Source organism: Felis catus, chromosome X (genome assembly GCF_018350175.1).
Source record: "Felis catus isolate Fca126 chromosome X, F.catus_Fca126_mat1.0, whole genome shotgun sequence".
In the NCBI taxonomy this organism is placed as follows: Eukaryota; Metazoa; Chordata; class Mammalia; order Carnivora; family Felidae; genus Felis; species Felis catus.
In genome coordinates, this window is record NC_058386.1 from 108,789,493 (window position 1) to 108,809,685 (window position 20,193).

Genomic DNA, 20,193 nt, shown 5'->3' on the forward strand with positions numbered 1-20,193 from the left:
CATGGCATGAGAATATACATGATCGTAAGAACCGAAGCCACTATGTCTCTACTCAAAACCATCCTTTTTATCTGAATGGGAAGTTGAAATAAATGCTTTCAAATGTTCAGAAGAAACAGAGTAATGGACTGTTTTTACAAAGCAGACTATAAAACTGCCCGCAACCTGCTAGGGAAGTTAATAGATAATCTTTACTATTTGATGCAAATTAGCTTTTAAAACAATCCAAGCATCAAAGTAAAAGAAAGCAGTAGTTCAAATGAGTTATAAAAGCTGGCTGGTGGAAGAGAGACCACCACAGGATTTTTCAGAGACCAAAGGAAGATACAGCTACATATCTAGCATGTATATTACACTGCTGGAAACCAGTGTGTGTGGGGTATGTGTGTGCATGTGTGTGCACCTGGGGTGTGTCTGTGCATGTATACGTTTGTGTATACATACGTGAGTGTCTGTGTCATTGAGGGAAGGGACAGAATCTTAAGACTGCTAGCTAAAAAGGACCTAAACCTAGTGAGACACTGGACTGAACACATGACATAATTCTTTCCTATATAAAAAGTGCCAAGAACTTTGGGGCGCCTGGGTGGCTCAGTCAGTTAAGAGTCTGACTTCCGCTCAGGTCATGATCTCACAGTTTGTGAGTTCGAGCCCCATGTTGGCTCTGTGCTAACAGCTAGGAGCCTGGAGCCTGCTTCAGATTCTGTGTCTCACCCTCTCTCTGCCCCTCCCATGTTCATGCTCTGTCTCTCTCTGTCTCAATAATAAATAAACGTTAAAAAAATAAAAAGTGCCAAGAACTAATAGTTCACCTGAAATCTAAAGAAATAAGACTTCAGTCATCTAGGGCAATTAGAACTAGCAGCAAAGCAATTAACTAGAGCAGTAGAAGGGAAATCTATAAGCAGAAAACCTACAAGAAGATGTATTTAGGCATATGGCCCAGAGATTTTTAGTACACAAAGTATTTTGATTAAAAGGAAAGTTTTCCTTAAGGAAAAACCAGAGAAAACACATGAGGTTATCAACAACGAAGATGGTAAGAGAAAGGTATTAATTATGCACTTCATCTCTTTAAATACTGTTTTAAATTGTGTATCAATCTACCAATAATTGATAAGTGAATATTTATATTGACCATTTTAATAATAATTTTCATTGAAAAAAGCCTGATTCAGCTGAATGCTATAAACCTGTTAGCCACAGATGGGAAGCTCAGATGGTGACAATTTACAATCGGGCACCACCTGGTGGCAGCTTGTAGAATTACAAGCATAGTGGCTTCCCTTCCTAAGGCTACCTCTGTAAGCATAATTTAAGAAATACGTATCCAAGAGCACACTGTACATGCTGTACATGCTGTATTAGCCAATTTGAGAATAAATTATATTAAAAAACAAAAACAAAACATATTTATCTATCTAAATCGATAGACAGACATAAAAGAAGAAATACGTATCCCATAAAATGTCACCAAAAAACCAAAACCATGACTTTACAATGACTGCTTTACTCACCTTGGTGGTATTTAAACTATATACAGATTATTACAGCTGTATCAATTGCATATGAATTCTTATCAATAGATAATGTTTAGAAAATGAGTGGATTTCTCATTCATAATCCAACAAAGATAATCTGTATAGATAGTAAATTTAACGAAGGCTCAGCCATCACTGTACCTAAAAGCAGTTGGGGGCACCTGGCTGGCTCTGTTGGTAGAGCATGCGACTCTTGATCTCAGGGTCATGGGTTTGAGCCCCAAGTTGGGTGTAGAGATTACTTAAAAATAAAATCTTTAGGTGAAGAAATGGGCAGAAGACATGAATAGACACTTTTCCAAAGAAGACCTCCAGATGGCTAATAGATACATGAAAAGATGCTCAACATCACTCATCATCAGAGAAATACAAATCAAAATCACAATGAGATACCACCTGTCAGAAGGACTAAAATAAACAACTCGGGAAACAACAGATGTTGGTGAGGATGCAGAGAAAGGGGAACCCTCTTGCACTGTTGGTAGAAATGCAAACTGGTACAGCTGCTCTGGAAAATGGGATGGAGGTTCCTCAAAAAATTAAAAATAGAACTACCCTACGACCCACCAATTGCACTACTAGGTATTTATCCAAAAGATACAAAAATGCTGATTTGAAAGGGCACATGCACCCCAAGTTTATAGCAGTACTATCAACAATTTCCAGATTATGGAAAGAGCCCAAATGTCCATCAACTAATGAATGAATAAAGAAGATGTGGTACACACACACACACACACACACACACACTGGAATATTACTTGGCAATTAAAAATAATGAAAACCTTGCCATTTGCAACAACATGGATGAACTAGAGTGTATTATGCTAAGTGAAGTAAGCCAGTCAGAGAAAGACAAATATATGATTTCACTCATATGTGGAATTTAAGAAACACAACAGATGAACATAGGGGAAGGGAAGGAAAAATAAGATAAAAACAGAGAGGGAGGCAAACCGTAAGAGAATTTTAAATACAGAGAACAAACAGGGTTGCTGGAGGTGGGGGGGTTTCTGGTCTAAATGGGTGATGGGCATTAAAGGAGGGCAATTGTTCGGATGAGCACAACACTGTGTGTTACGTGTAAGTGAGGAATCACTCGTTTCTACTCCTGAAACCAATACTACATTGTATGTTAACTAATTTGAACTTAAATAAATTTTAAAAATAAAATAAAATCTTTATATAAAATAAGATAAAAGACGGGGCGCCTGGGTGGCGCAGTCGGTTAAGCGTCCGACTTCAGCCAGGTCACGATCTCGCGGTCCGTGAGTTCGAGCCCCGTGTCAGGCTCTGGGCTGATGGCTCAGAGCCTGGAGCCTGTTTCCGATTCTGTGTCTCCCTCTCTCTCTGCCCATCCCCCGTTCATGCTCTGTCTCTCTCTGTCCCAAAAATAAATAAACGTTGAAAAAAAAAATAAGATAAAAGTGGTTGGCTGAATTTTTTTAAGTGATAAGGGAAAAGAAATGAGGCATGAAATTAGGAACATAAAAAGTGGATGCATGAGAAGAAATAGCTTTTCTTCATCAGTTTTATGAAAAGATAAAACACGTTGTTGCCTGAAATCAGTAGATCATAAATTAGATTCAATTAATGAAAATACTGGGAGAAAAAAAAAATTTTAAATCGTGGGTACTAGGAGCCACTTTTGGTACAAATCTTTTCAGTACAAGTCCTTTTTTGTCTTAATAAACAACATAAAATAAACCTAATTAAATCTTTATCTCATTACTAGAGCTGTTACAATGCCTTAAGCATCCCTGGACATCAATTCTTATTAAGTTTAATAGAAGCTGTTGGGGTTTGGCTTCAATATGAATCGACCTTAGGCTATAATACAGGTTATTTTTTCTTATACTTAATCTCTGGTAAATTCATATTTTATTTCTCCTAATGACCAAATGCAGCAAAATTCTTATTGATTATGGGTTTCAGACAGTTGAGTTCCACTTAATTAATATTTCATTGCATTTGAGAAAATCTATCAGCAAGTCCTAGTAAATGGAAAGATATGCTCCAATAGAAATCCAAAATTAAATATATCTTATACACTGTTGGCGAAAATCAAGAAAACCTACTCCTAGGGGTGCCTGGATGGCTCAGTCAGTTAAAACGTCAGAATTCAGCTCAGGTCATGATCTCACAGCTTAGGAGGAGTTCGAGCGCCGCGACGGGCTCTGTGCCGACAGCTCAGAGCCTGGAGTCTGCTTCAGATTCTGTGTCTCCCTATCCTTCTGCCCCTTCCCCTCTCGCGCTCTCTCTCTCAAAAATAAAATAAAAACCTAAAAATAAATAAAAATAAAAGAAAACCTGTTCCTTACAATTGCAAATGTTGATCAGATAACATAAAGAATAGAGGGATTCTCCATGTTCACATCTAGTGAAAACTAGAAATGAGATTTAAAACCCAAGGAAAACACTAATTCCATACCACATTCATTTGTTGGGTTATTTACACCAATAGAAAAATCAGGACAACCATTAGTGATAAGTGGAACAGTACTGTCTAAGCTAAAGATGAAATCACACACACACACAAAATGTCCTATTGTGTTTCCTATCCAAATGCACTAGTTATGCTAAACAGAGGTAAGAAGAACATGCTTTAAAAACCATCTGATGCAACTGAAATGCCATTTTTCTAAAAGTAGATGGAAGCTGAAATGAAAGAACAGGCTTAACAAGGAAATAGAAAAGGACTAATGCAAAAAAAAAAACAAAAACAAAAACAAAAACAAAACTGAACCAAAATAGTTTTAGTGCTGACTGCATAGTAGGTTTTCAAAAATATATGTTAGCATAAGTATCAGATTCTAATATGGAGCCTATCAAATAGGCCCCCTCAAGTAAATTACTTTAAGTATATATATTTGCACATAGAAAATTCTACTTCGGGCACATTTTGTAAGCTACTATGTATTTATTTTGTCATGATAGTGGTAACTCTTTTAAATAAATTAAAATATTTGTTGCTCACTACACTGAATGATACAGAGCTGAACTTAAGTCTTAAAGCTATGCTTTTGAAGAAATTGATGTAGTTTTCCCCTAAGCACACGCAAGCAACATTTCCATCTGTATAATGTTCTTTTCAGGAGAATACTACCTCTAACGCACATCCACATGGCATTTGCAAATCCTTGCAGGATAAAGAAAGTGTCACTGTTAAATTTGAAAAAATTTCCACTGGCGAATTGAACCTCAAAAAACATTTTAAAGTGTTCTTCATCTTTATCGTTCTTTTAGTCTACATTGCTATTTTCTAAATAACGCAGAAGTATTTTGAAGCATGTATGATTTTGATAGGAGAATAATTCTCCCTCCAGATACAAATGCATTTTTATGAAAAAAAAAAAGGTGCATGTGCAAAAATTTAATGGTGATGCCAGTTCATTTTAGAACTCTTCTTCACCAGGCTCCCTTAGACAATGAGAAAATAATTCTTCAAACATTTTTCATTAAAAAAGAGAACACAGAAGATTAATATTCTATATTCTTTACCCCCCATGAACTCTGAGTTTGGAAGTGCTTTCACGGAAAGTAGCTAGTTGTTTATAATGTTGGTTCTGATCCCAAAATAATTTTCTCAACACCGTAATTTCTATGACAAATAATTTTTATTAGTATGGCTGGCCCATCAAGATACTACAAAAGTCCGAAAATTCATGTTGAGGTCTTATTATATTAACACCTCATTTATTGGAACCATCAGGCAAGGAAGGGGATCAATAAAAATGAGATTTCAAAAAGCAGAAACTCTTACACATTAATATTTGTCTCTCTTAATCAGTCAGGACAGAAATCTTTCTGGAATGCTTTTTCAAACGTTGTTGCCCCCTTAGACATAGAACAGAATAGAATACATAGAATAGTACAAACAAAATCATGCCTTTTTTGGGTAATTCTGGCTCATGATTAGAAACACCAGTCATGCTTTGAGGGATATATTGGGCACGTGGTTAAATTTTTGTTGCTGATTCATCAGGGTGCCCAGGAACTGTGCAGTGGTGCTCTGGTCAATGTTTATGTTCCAACCAATAAGGCAGAACTCAAGTCAGTATTTTATTAAATTTTTGTTTAATGTTTATTTTATTTGGGGGGGGGGTGCGAAAGAGAGGAAGATACCAGATCCGAAGCAGGCTCCAGGCTCTGAGCTGTCAGCACAGAGCCCCACGTGGGGCTCGAACCACGAAGTCATGACCTGAGCCGAAGTCAGTGCTTAACCGACTGAGCCACCCAGGCGCCTCTTCAGTAAGTATTTTAAGAAGCAGATGCGTACTGTTGGCCCATCCCATGGTTGTTTTGTGCTAGGTGCTTGCTAACGCACACCACATGTTCAGATCTCCTGACATGTGCACAATGTAACGGCATGTACAAGAGCCTGGTTGGACTGAGGTTGATCAGCAAGAGGGAGGTTTAAATTTTCCAGCGGGTCAACAAGGAGAAAGCATAGTCTGGATTCCTAGGGAGAGACAGAGCCCTCCTTAGGTCTAAAATACGACTAAACGGCATGCCAAAGATTAGGAAATATAAGGGAACTGGTTAGTGCTGCTTCTGTTTATTTATCTTAGTAAAAGCTCTGGAGAGTTAGTCACTGAACACATGATGATTTCTGGAGATAATTACAGTAGGTTATAAAGGCCGTTTGTTGGTGAATTTCTAAACCCAACTTAACTGCTTGTGTATTTTATGTAAGGGAATTTCTGAATAAAAATGGAGAATAATCGTACATGTGAAAGTTAATTAACCCACTTACTTATTGCTACTAAGGAAGCTTTCTTGTTGGGCACAGTATTAATATGTTGCCACTTAATGACAAAGATAAACTGTAATGTAAATATAATGATGAGGAAATTGTACCAACTTGGTCCATAAAGTGGATCTACCCTGGGACCCTGGTCTGAGCTGCACTTTGTATAGCATCCAGTCCCACCAGTGTCCTGCTTTCTGTGCCAGACTGGCTCGCACACTCCTCCGTGTCATTTTCAGCAAGTTTTCCCCTGTGCTTAACCCTGAAAGTGACTATATCATCACTGCCCTGGAAATAATGAATGTGAAACAATACAGAAAGATGAGAGGCTAAAAATCACCCACACTGAGGCCAAAACAATAATTCCAATGTTAATTCATTGTTGCTCTGAAGGACTTTGTATTTGTCAATTTGTCTTGGCTGCATAGAATTCCTGAGCATTGCCAAAACCAGTTATCAGCATAAGACTGAAAGTCACCATTAAATTTTGGCCCCTAGACAGCATGCTGCCAAAGCTGTTACTGGTGGACTAAAGAAATACCCATGTAAATCACAAGGCTGGCCAGCAGCTCTGTTGTATGCTTTGTTTCTTGTAGCTTTTAAGCTACACATCAAGCATTCTAAAAGCACTTATCCCTCAGCATGGGATAATGTGTGAGCCAGTCATGTAATATGCTGTAAAATTCTGGCCATGTAAAAGGAGCAGAAAGTAAAGTCAAAGTTGGTGTCTCACTTCCAAGTATAGATGAAAGTGAACTCACTTGGCTTTTGGTGTGAAAAGACTCAAAGGACTATAGACTCCATGTAAGAGACACCCTCACATCAATCTCCAGTGTCTTGAATGTCATTTAAAGATGAGTATGTGGGTGCCTGGATGGCTCAATTGTTAAACATCCGACTCTTGACTTTGGCTCAGGTCATGATCTTGCAGTTCGTGCGATAGAGCCCCACGTCTGGCTCTGTGCTGACAGTGCAGAGCCAGCTTGGGATTCTCTGTCTCCCTCTCTCTCTGCCCCTCCCTTTGCTCATGCTCTCTCTCAAAATAAATAAACTTAAAAAAAATTTACAGATGAGTATGTACGATTTGTGAAAAACAGAATAAAGCACATAATTTCAGTTGAATTGAAATTATAAGAGCAAATGTGCACAGTAGTTACTGTGTGCCTGGCACTAATCTTACCTTTTTCACATACATCAATGCATTTACTGCTTGTAGCAATCCTGTGACGCAGGTCCATTATTGTCCCCATTTTCCAGATATGGAAAGTGAGACAGAGAAAGATTAAGTAACTTGGTCCAGGGTCACACAGTGAGTGAGAAGAGCAGAGATCAAATTCAGGCATGCTCCAGAATACGTGCTGCCCACCTCTACTCTGTACTGCCTCCAGTGGGCACAAAAATGCAGAAACATAACCTAAGATTTATAGGCATATTACTAGGGATTTGGGCAGATAATGAATCCAAGTACTTCCTAAAAAACTGTAAAGACTGGGGTGCCTGGCATGGCACTCAGTCTGTAGAGCATGCAACTCTTGATCTCAGGGTCATGAGTTCAAGCCCCACATTGGGCATAGAGGTTACTAAATAAATAAATAAATAAATAAATAAATAAATAAATGTAAAAAAGATCATTCACAGTTCTATTAAGATGTGATTTATGGAGGTACCAATCAATATCAACAACAGGCTCTACTTACGTTTTATTTACCAGTGAAACGTGTACTTGCATTGTATGCATAAAGTTGAAGTCAAGTACGTGGGCATCTGAGATTTAACTTCACTGGACCTTCTTATTGGATGGGTTCAAAGTGGAGGGGACAATGCCCTGGAAGGGACATGCATATCAGATGAGTGGACGAATTAGATCCAGCATGGAACGCTACTCAGGGTTTCAGCATTCCCCAATACGTCTGTCCATCTCCCTGTCACATAGTGGAACTCTGGATCAGCTGTGTGCTTTACGGTGAGCACCTCAAGGACCGGTGAGCACCTCAAGGACGTGTCGTATTCATCTTGTCACTGGCTCAATACCTCGTATATACTAAGTTCTCAACAAATACTTGCTAAACTAATGGAAGTGGTGAGCACCTGCTCTGTGGAAGACATTGTGCTACCTGGTGGTCCACATGCAGGGTGGCACAGAACAGTGCCCAGTACACGCTGGGACCAAAAAGGGAGGCAAAGCCAAGAACAGAGTGGGTGAGTGTGGGCCTTCATATAAGAAATCAACTTTCTCCTTAAAGCTGATAGAGTAAGTGGGAGTCCGAAGCTGTCTCAATTCATTGCTTCTCTTTAAAACTAGATCAACAACCCCCTCAATTTAGCTCTTATTTTGACATTCTTTATAGAAAAATGTCTAGGTTCCTTACCTTAATATTAAAACTTATTTGAATACTTGCTCAGGGTTATATCCTCAGCACCTAGAAACACGGCTGACTCATGTAGTGTGCTCAATAAGGGTATGCTGATTGAACAACCAATGCAGAGAGAGAGAGAGAGACAGAGAGACAGAGAGGAGAGGAGAGGAGAGGAGAGGAGAGGAGAGGAGAGGAGAGGAGAGGAGAGGAGAGGAGAGGAGAAGAGAAGAGAAGAGAAGAGAAGAGAAGAGAAGAGAAGAGAAGAGAAGACAGGGGAGAGGGGAGAGGGGAGAGGGGAGAGGAGGGGAGAGGAGGGGAGAGAAGGGGAGAGAAGAGAAGAGAAGAGAAGAGAAGAGAAGAGAAGAGAAGAGGAAAGGGAAAGGAAAAGAAAGAAAAGGAAATGAACAAAACGGAACTGCAAGTGGGATGGAAAGTTGAAACAGAAAAGTCTTGTGAGGTCAAATACCAGAAAAACCAACCGGGGATTTAAAATGTGCTGTGAGAGCTGCACGCATTCAGCACAGTTTACGGTAAAGTCTCCTAAACAAGATTCCTATAAAAGGATCAGGCACCACCAGTATTAAATAATAGTATATCTCACCATAATATAACTTTCAAAAGTCTGATTGCTGTTACCGACAGTAGTGTGCAGGGCAGACTTATCCCGCACAAGGGTACTGTAAATTGAATGATGCTTTCTCCCCTCCACTTCTAAGAGTTTACAGTTCTCGAATTTGGAAAGTCTGCAGCTTTTGGACATTCCAGATGTTTACTTCAGTCCAGCAGCACTGTCTTTATCCAGTAGTCAGTCTTAGGTCACTAATGCATTGTGAAAGAGACAGACAGCAAACCCAAGTTCCCAATGAAACCTTTTTTATATTTCCACAATATAACCACAGAGATTTTAAGCACAGACTGTGGAGTCAGTGGGTTAAGTTCAAGTCTTGACGCTGCTGTTTACTAGCAGAATGTCTTCAGACAGGCTACTAATCTCTCTGAGCCTCAGGCTCCCCATCTGTAAAAAGGAGATAAATAATAACACCAACACCATAGGGTTGCAGTGAGGATTAGATGAGAGAGTATGTGCAACGTGCTTATCGCAGTGCTTAACACAGAGTAAGTAACTGTTTCCATTAGAAAGGAGTACAGGGCACCTGGCTGGCTCAGTTGGAAGAGCATGTGACTCTTGATCTGGGGGTTGTGTGTTTGAGCCCCACACTGGCCGTAGAGGTTATTTAAACAAACTTTTTTAAAAAGAACAAAATTATATTACTTCTTCCCATCACTTCTTTTTTTAAAAAATGTTTATTTATCTTACTTTGAGGGAGGGAGGGAGGGAGGGAGGGAGGGAGGGAGGGAGGGAGAGGGGGAGAGAATGAGTGGGGGAGAGGCCGAGAGAAAGAGAGACGAGAATCCCAAGCAAGCTCTGCACTGTTAGCACAGACCCCGACTCGGGGCTTGAACTCATGAACTGGGAGGTCATGACCTGAGCCAAAATCAAGAGTCACACATTTAACCGACTGAACTACCCAGGCGCCCCTTCCTATCACTTCTTAATATGACCTTAACATTCCTTTCCTTTCCTTTCCTTTCCTTTCCTTTCCTTTCCTTTCCTTTCCTTTCCTTCCTTTCCTTTCCTTTCCTTTCCTTTCCTTTCCTTTCCTTTCCTTTCCTTTCCTTTCCTTTCCTTTCCTTTCCATTGTTCTATAGTTAGGCCTATTCTGGTACTAAAAACTGGTTATAATCAATATTAAATTTGAATAAAAAGGTATGATCGATTGATTTTAGGCCAGATATTACATGGAAAGGTACAATTGCAAAAGATCCACAGCCACTGCATATCTATAATACAACTGCGCTCTACTATAGAACTCAGGTTTAAATATCAGTCAAAACTGTCCCTGTGTGTGTTTGTGTGTATGTGTCAGAGGAAAGGCACTTAGCACTTAGGATGCCCTATTATAAACTAATAAATATGTAGTCTGTAAATATGCTTTCCAAACCAGAAGAAGACATGTCTGATATACTTTATTACCAAAGCAATTTTCCGAAGTTATAGGTATAGTGATCACCTGGTCAAAGACTGCTTTGGAAGGATGCCAGGGTCGACATGCTGTAGAAAGCCAATTGCAAAAGCCACACACAACCCGGATGCCTGATTTCTGCCCATGCATTTTTGTAGATTTGCTTTTTTTTTTTTTTTTCACGTGAATTTGTGTAGCTTGTGGACTGGAGTCAGATAAATTGGCCTCCTTCCCCCTTTTTGCCAACCGTTCTACACATACAAGGCTGCAGTTTTCAATGCAAATACTGGGAGAATCGAATTCTTGCCAAGAGAAGAGGTTACAGAACCTCTGAATGTCAATATGCGTATTAAGGAGCATGAATGCCGTACCGGGAACTGAGGCCAAATGGAAGCTAACCTGTTGAGACGAGAGGGAGCTGCAATGATGAACAAACACAAGAGAAATCAAATGGAATTCACATCTGAAGACGTGAATACCCCTCAAAGACAGTAAGTCCGACAAAACCAGGCTCCCCTGACAGTTTTCTACATTATTTTGATTTTAATTATCCCAATATTAATTATTAATAATTTTAGTTATTTGAACTTCACTGTGCAAACCTCAGTTACAAAATACGAGTTCACTGTGCAAAAGGACTCTGAGAATGTGTTATCACTGATACTAGTGAAACCCAAAAAGGATCCATTTGCAAATTCAATTTCTTTACTGAATCCAATAAGTAACTGTAATAATAATAAACCAGAGAGCAGACCCTGGAGGAGGAACTGAGGTACCAAAGAGGTGTAGTTAATTGGTAACACGGAACAAACTTTTGAAGAGGTATCAGACTAAATTAATTCGTTGAGAGGCATAGAGTTCACAACTTTGATTACAAAGCTGTTTGATTCCCTCAACACAATAGCCTTAATTTAAACCAACCATATGAACTTGCCTTCTTGTGCAATCCTTCCAATTATCAAGCAAAGAGTTAGAGGATGTTGATCACAGATTGAATAAGCTCCTTTATGCTATTATTTTAAGTTTGGATCTGCTGGGTGTTTTTACTTGAACAAAGTAAAAATACATCCCCAATAACTTAAATATAAAACCATTTAGTTTGCTTCTCTATTTAGGATACTATAGATATCTATTTTCTCCAGGCTCAAATGGTAAGGAAGACATTTAAAGTAGAAATCATTAACAGGAAATTAAAAGCAAAAATTTCACAGTTATTTTAGAAATCTATTTAACAAACATTTTTCCTGGGGATGAGGGTCTTTTAATCTAAGTCACTATTGATTTTGTGCAGTATACTCTGCTGGTAGGAAGATGTTATGACACTATTTTGATTCCTGTTGAGGGAATATTCTTAAATTCTTATCAACAAGTAATATTTGCTCAGTAACTTGAAATGCAGCATAAAAAAACAAAAGCTAAAATTATAATCTTATATATATGTATATATACATGTCCTATCACATATATATGCCTAGATATTTTGGGGGGGGGGATAGGGAATATAACTTTAATGCAATTTAATCCTCAGAATGTGGTATTCATTGTAACCATCAATTCCCAGGCATTCCACCTAAGAATCCCTTCTGCCCCCCCCCCCCACTTTTTTTTTAATCTGGAATATGTGGCAAAATAAACACAGACTGGGAAATGCTGGTGTAGATCATTAGTACCTTTACAATAACTTCAAATATTTAAGTTTTTCAACATATCGTCAAATTTGCATCATTTTCTTCTTCAGAATAAAAAGCATTTTTCAGAACCTCCAAGCAACAAGCCTTTCTCTTTGACTAGAATCAACATTAACCCAGACATAAAATACAAGCTTGCATTCAAGATATTTTGTACCAATAACTGTCAGCTTCTGAGAAAGGAAGAATAAGGTATGTTCTAAAAGAGAAAATGGGGATGGTGATTACAAGAAGGGGAACTGAATCTGGACCTGAGGCTTATTTTTTTAGTTACACATTAAAACAGAAAATCTACAAAACACTGAAGTTGCCACATGCAACACAGGGAAGGTGCTGCCCGTGTTGAAATTTCTAACATTACGAAGGACTGACCCGGGATCCTAGTCTAAAGGTACATCATAAAGTAAAAGTACATCCTTGGCAGTTACATTCGCATCTTCATTATTCTTTAGAGCTTTCCTCACCTTGTCTTTCATTTGCCTGGGGCCTGACCTATAGAAAGATGTCAGTCACATTTACAGAAATTCAGTAGCAAGGACAGGTCTCTAAAGAAAGCCATTGAAAAACAATCTTACCTATTCCTTTGGCTGAATTCCACTATCTTGGTGTTGTTTTGTTCAAACCTACCCCAGTTCTTTTGTGACAAGCTTAATCCTATACCTTAAGGGCAAAAAGAATAAAGAGGAGAGTTCTACGTGGTTTACTTACTCAGACTGCACAAGTACTACTGGGCATATTACCACAGACGCTGGGCCAGGAGGGGAGACACTCCGTACATATCTGGTGATTTACACACACTTCTCATGTTCTACGTTTGGTGAGTGAAAGGAGGATCAAAGATCACATTCCGCTTCACCTGAGTGTCCTTGTCAGTCGGTGAGCATTACCTATGACACTCCTACCTTAAAAACACAACAAAACTCTTACTTCCCTCGATCTTATTTCTTTGTGACATTCCAACATTCCTCTTCTTAGTCCTCAAAGAGAGTCCTCCTCTGCTCTTCTCCTTAGGCTGCCTCGTCCACTCCTAGGGGTAAATGACGGACTCCCAAGGTCTTGCTCTGTTATTTTCTCTACATTCTGGACAAGTTTAATCCAACTTCATTCTAGGGTTTTCCACATGCTCTTTCACTCGACATCATTTTCCTGACCCCTCACTCTGCATTCTCTGGTATCTCCCGTCCCACTGCAGCACCATCGACCAGAGAGCCAAACCAGTTTTTCTGTTCTATCCAAGTGAGTAAGAGATTAATGTTGGCTTGACTTATAAGGAAATAAATGCCTTCGCTGATGGAAGAGGCAGGCCACAGGACACGAGATGGTCCTCAAATGATGAAGAGAAACGTGACGAGACAAAGAAGAAATTATTGTGTGCCGGGGGTAGTAGGGCTGTCTTGAAAAGCGAGTGAAGAATTGAGGGTGTAATTTTTAGCTTGGTAACTTTCAGGTGCCAAGGAGAGCACTTGTATTTCATAGTTACAGGAAATTTTGCCAGAACAAAATGAAAGCACCTAGCAGAGCATCTGGCATACAGTAATTGTTCGATAAATGTCAGCTGACTCTAAATAAACACCCTATTACAGGACGTTTTTATTGGGTGTGAAAGTGGGGGTTCAAATTTTATTCCTAGATATAAACTCCTGCCCAGGAATATTAAGACTGATTTAAAAGTATAAGACGTTCCTGGAGGCGGTGGTAGTAAATGCTGCCCCTCGAGAACTCCAAGAGCCCGTGTCACCCGGTCTGGACCTACCAGCACAAGGAAGCGTCAAGGGAAGTCACAGGCCTCTGACATCCCGCCTCATTACCTTCTGTGCCACACGACTCACACCAAGCAAATCGGAAAGGAAGCCTTAATGACACAGAAGAAAGCCATGGGTGTTGACTGTATTTTCTGCCTTCCTATTTCCTAAGTCTGCTCTGCTTTGGGAAACCTAACTCATTTTCACTTAGAAACCAACCAACCTCGCGTTCCGAAAGGGTTTTGTTTCATTTGAATCGTTACCCATCACGAGGAACAGTACGAGCCGGAGCTCCGACATCACCGGGCTTTTGCTTTCCTTACGCCTAACCACCGCAGGCTTCCAGAAAGTGCTAACGGTTGCAATTCTTCTGAGGAAGGGGTCTTCCTCACTTCTCACTTAGGAAAACCTCTGCCAACAGCAATACCAACGTCTGAATTTTCTTTTGGCCAGTAGGGTTCCCCCCAGATGAGGAATATGGTATAAGGGATTATCCTAGCCAAAGACAAGCAAATCTATCGTTTCTCTTCCCTTCCGTCTTCCTTCCTCATTCTAGAAGACACTTTGCCCTCACAGTCTCAGTGCCTTCTGGGGGGATCTTTTGTTCACAATCAACAAAATGAACTCGCCCGTTGAAGGTCTTGAGCTCTGTGTATACCTTAAAGTTTCAAGTGTAATTTGGCAGATGTGGCCCGCGAGGGATCATAATATCTCACCGACAGACTGAGAAAAGTAGAAGGCCGCATGAAATGAGCGGTCGCTTGGGGTTTAGTTGGCTTTAGCATATCTTCTTACATAGCTTTTTCTGATCACCAATCATTTGCCCAGTGTTCCCTAACCAAAAAAACCGGACGGCTTCAGTAAAAGAAGGAGCTGATACCCCAAACCAGTGACTAATCTTGTTTGCCTAAAACACACAACCAGCCATATGCTTGCTTGCTGCAGCTGGAAACCCTGAATGACTCCTGCTCTGTGCATGTTGTTTATGGTGAAAGCGACGCTATAAGCAAACCTATCCTCTGGCCTAAAAACATACATATTGGTGCTTCCTAAACAGCTTTAACAGAGCAAAGAAATAGCTAAAAAGCTGTCACTCCCAGGATCTGGAAATGTCTGTAATGAGGTATTTTTGGGGGGTTTTTTGGTGATGGAGTAACACTTTATTATTGTGCTTAATTTGTTTTTCATCTCATTTCATAAATTGATTGCTAATTACACAACTGTTAGCCGTGTAAGTCTTTTTCTATTCTTAAGTTTTAAATATGGCTTATCTGAAGAGGGAGATGAGAACTCATTTGTGACAGAACTTAGTTACCAACTCATTAGAGCTGAGATTATATTTTCTTTTCAGAGCAGTAACTTGAGTTTAACATTTAAATGTCTATGATGAAAAGCCTAATTTCATTTCAAATTCTCCGAGTTGAGAAAGCAGCAATGAGATTTAATCACACTGGCAAGGAATTGGGGCGGCGGGGGTGGGAGGGGGACAAAGACAAGATCCTTATGATCCAACTGGATGGAGATGCAAAGTGCCCCAGAAAGCAGTATTTTCCTCCCCTCCAACAATTAGTGAAGTCAAAGGAATATGCAGAAATTGTGCAGGCTTCTAAGGGTGTTTCCAATCTCCTAAATAGATCACACTCAGTACTTTGTGTGACTAAATCTTTTTTCTTTTCTTCTACCGGGCTCAATTCTCGTTAGTACAAAATAATAAAGAGAAAGCCTATGTGGCTATTGTCTTCTCTATTTGTATAACCATTCGCATCAATATCCTACGTGTATTTAACAGATGCTTGGCTTCTGCCTCCCATCCACAATTTTTAAACTAATTTAACGTGTGCCTTTGTTCACTGTAGAAAACACAGCCACGCTCAGGTTTTCTTCCAATGTATGGTAAATGTGCACATTTATATTTGTTTCAAAACCAGCTTTTTTTCTTGCAAACATGTTCTCTCTGGATATGACCATTTTTGATTTGTAAAAACCAGAAGCAATTTTGTTAACTCTTTTAACTTACATTTAACTCATCCTAAAATAAGGTGGGCTTTTTCCTACATTAAAAAATTTTTTAAACAATTCTTTTGCTGCTAAGAGCAACTCAGGCCCATGTATCTCAAGATCTTTAGTGTTTTTTTTTCCCCCCCTAAGACGTCCTTTTTTGGCTTCTGTTCCCAGCGAGCACTCTTTTCTGTGTCTCATGTTTTAGCAATACCACTTGGTAAGTACATAACACTTGCACAAAGTGTATCTCCTCAGGATTACAAAATACCATAGACACTAAACCTTATAGCATTCCAAGAGCAATACATCTCACTTCTCAGTTTGAAAAACAGACACATAACTCTCAAGGTACTTAACTAACATCGCTCAGTATATCAGCACCCTAGCCCCCAGTATCCCTCGACCACCTTCCCCTCAAAAACAGAGGACAAAACATTTCTGATCCAGTTTGAAAGAACATCCACTAAAACACTGACTTTTAAAACTTTTTGACAGCAACAAATAGTAAGAAACACATTTCATATCCTAAGTACCTATGTGTATGGATCTGAAAAAGTCTCACCCAAAATAGCCAACGTTACTACATGATATATTCTGACATTTTCTTACAATTGTATTCAATTTTGTTTTAAAGAAAATGTTAGTCACAACCTACGAATGAATTTCATTATGTACTAATGAGCTGTTGCCCACCACTTAAAAACTACAACGATAAAATGAATAGACTTTTCTCGTACAAGGTAATGTTGTTGGATCCGTATGCAGTAGGGTAAATCCTCATTAATTTTCATGCCATTAGTACAGACTGTGGTAACTAAGCCTGAGCCAGCTTGAAATATGTTTTTGAGTAACCTATAAGGAAAGATTCTGTTAAAATAATAATGTCAAGATGGAAGGGGTTACATACCCAAGATACTTCTAACGTTTCGGGATCATTATTTAAATGCAGCTGTGTTGTTAATTACAAATGAGTGTTAATATTCAGGCCAATAATCTGCCTAGAAAAATCTTGTCTGTTCTTAGTCCAAAATGTTTTGTAAATCAGAATATGGTCTTTAACGTGAGCTAGCAAAATTGTAGTGTATTTTCACTTTCAAACTCAAGAATGTTCAAAAAATAAACTCATGTTTTAAACAAGCTTATTTTTTAGTTCATGCAATCACTGTTTATAAACGTGCTGATAGTATCTTCTAATGGTATCATCTAATAATAACAATGGTAATGGGTATACAGTTCATTTGTAGAGTGTTTTAAACTTCAGAAAACTCTTTTGTGAGCTGGTAAGGACCAGAAATCCTTGGATTACTGAATATTTTAAAAAGCGTATAATGACATTTGCCAGACCCAAAAATGAAACTTAATATTTGGTTTATCGTGCATGTGACAGATTACTCAATCCCATGAAGAAACCCAGGTGTCTGGCCTATAATGATTGCCCGTATTTGAAAGAAATTAACATTTCAAGGTAAAGGATCAAGCTAAGTTCTGAAGTGGGGGGTGGTATCTATTAAAGAATTCAGAAGAGATGTTTATCTTTCATCAACATCGAACATTTTGGCAAATCGAAGGCAAATCGAAGGCAAATCGAAGCTACGGGAGTGAAGGACAGGCCGGGAAGTCAGGAGTTCCTGGATGTGAACCTAATCTCAGTCTTACCCTGTTTTTGCTCTAAATCAATGCCAAACTGTTCACACCTCAGCTGCTTTATAGCATGCAAGAATTATACTGGGGACAAAACTGTTTCCTGGGAATGTCTTAGGTTAAATGGTTAATATTACAGCCCTCAAAGGTACTTCCATGCAAGGCAAAGTACTCCTGTACTTTATTTACCTTCATTATACTACGGAATCAAAATGGGATACTGGTGTCCTGTGAAACTGGCCTGGGAAAGAGATCATTCTTTCCATCCCTAAGTTCTTGTCCACTTTAGCAATGGCCAGTTATTCAACCAATTAGGAAAGCCAATCATGTGACCTTAAAGGTTTTTAAGATAGCTGTTAACACCTGCGAGCGGAGCATTTTCCCACAGTTACTACCTGGCATGTTCGGGGCCATCATCTTTATTTGTCCCTTCTCCGCTGGGTCATCAGCCGAAAGGACATGCCCTACCCAGCGGAGTCTTGATTTGGCAACCTATGGGCAAGTCGGTCAGCTCCTGTCAGGGAAAGAAGTTTTCCATCCCATGAGGCAGCACATCCATATGCAGCTCCGGGTTCTTCAAAAGGCAGAATGTGGTTTCACTTTCTCCTCACCGCCTCGTGATAAAAGGGCCCTGGTCCCTTCGTGGCATTTAATGAATGGTCCTCTCCTCCTGGCTTTGGACTTTTGGCCTTTCCAACCAGTCATTAACTGGCAGGAAATGCCCTCCTCAGAAATCACTATTGTGTAAATAGAGCTATAAACTTTCGAAGGCCAGTGCAATCCCAGACCCTCAAGCTGCACGTGCGTGTGTGGGGGGGACTCCTGATTATATAAAAGTACAGCCTTCCAAATTAAACTCAAACCACATGATACAGTCCATAAAATATACAAAACATGCAGTCCAGTGACAGATTTATTGTGGCCTTACAGAATAAAGCAAAAGAAAATTTCTATATGGAAAACACTGCTACTTTTGACCCAAACAGCCCCCAAACAGGAAGTTAAGAGCAAATCAGCCAGCTGTGGTCTCACTAAGTTATGAAGGAGACCAGCACAAGCAGCATTTCCTGTCACTGCTTGTCACCGTTCCTGGGTGCCTCTGTCTGAACTGTTGTCTCGGATGGCTAAAAATACGGAAATTTCTTTGGGGAATAGAAGGGAGGCAACAAGGAGGCCTGAAAGTGAAAAATGTGACTTTTACCAAAAAAAATTTTTTTTTTTTTTTTTTTTTTTACTTAGTACGGGCCACACAACCAGTCACTTGAATGTGTGCATTTTCATGCCTACAGGAATGGGCCACATTAGTCAAATAAGCCTTTAGAGCCAGATATTAGACAGCCTTGTTGTTTCCTGTTCATTTAGGATCAATTTTCAGAATAGCAAGTTCATTAGTAAAGGGAGAAAGACAGACTACAACCTTCCAGAGAAGAGGGACTCACTTTCCTTAGAGTTGGTTTCTCTCTCCCCCGCCTCTCTCTCACCATCCCATGACGGGACTTCAAAGCGTGTGCACGGATGAGAGCTTTCTAAGGGAATCGTTTTTCGGGTCCTTTTATTAGTATTACCATTATCACACTCTTTGCAACACGTGGAGGTATTCCCGTCTTTTTCCAGCAATGTGAAATGCCAAGACCTATGCCACATTGTTCCAGCCTGTCAACTTCTCAATTCAAAGGAGCTTTGGAACGGGGAGTTTTAGTGAGAGAGTAAAAGCATCCTGCCCTTCGATGATCAGTACGTTGAAGCTCTCAGTATGTACAAATGGGTCCCCCAGTAAAACCAGGTTTCTCTCTCTGAGAGGGAGGATTTATATGTGGCAGCAAGGCAGCGAGTTGCCCAGTCAAAAGTTCCGCCAAAACCTGAAGTCTTTCTCAAACAGGCCCTCTCTTGGGGTGCCTGTCAGTCAGAGCCCAGACCCTGGCTTCAGAAAGCTGGCAGAGCGCTGAGTGACGTGGCCCCTGACTGCAGCTGAGACCACTGCCACAGGCATTCATGAGACAGATTGGGTTACGTGGTACCCCGGTCCTTCCCTCTCCTGTTTTCTGTCGTTTGAAGCCCTTAGCGAGAAAATGGGACCCTATAATGGGTCCTATTTTTCGCTTCATCCTTCTGGGTGAAATAATGTCTTTCTTCATGCTCTCCAATTGCTTAGGAAAAAATGCTGACACAAATGAGTTAAGAGTTTAAATTTTTGTCCAGATCACTTCTGAAAAGAATACACTCCTCTTCTTTGCGATCCTCATCCATCACAGACAGCAAGAATTTTGGGAAATGTCAACGCGCCCTTTAACAAAAGAGCACCCACAACTGGACCATTTCTCGAACGCGAACTTTTTGGAGTACGAGCACAACCTCCACACGGGCACAGAGGGGAAATGTGGTCTCCACTGTGCCATGGATCCTGTTGAATGTGTCCCTGTACATTTTTTCAACGTCTCAGGAAAAGTGC

General features: G+C 39.8%; 1 protein-coding gene across 8 annotated transcripts in view; it reads right to left on the minus strand.

Moving 5' to 3' along the window:
- Positions 1 to 20,193, minus strand: part of MBNL3 (muscleblind like splicing regulator 3) — a 112,497-nt gene that overhangs the window by 85,692 nt on the left and 6,612 nt on the right. The window contains exon 1 of one of the 8 annotated variants that reach the window (XM_019824309.3): positions 7,989 to 8,731. The exons of the other annotated variants lie outside the window; for them this stretch is intronic. The gene's annotated coding sequence lies outside the window, so the exon portion shown is untranslated. Of the gene's footprint in view, positions 1 to 7,988; positions 8,732 to 20,193 lie in introns of those variants that run through there. 8 annotated transcript variants of the gene reach the window in all.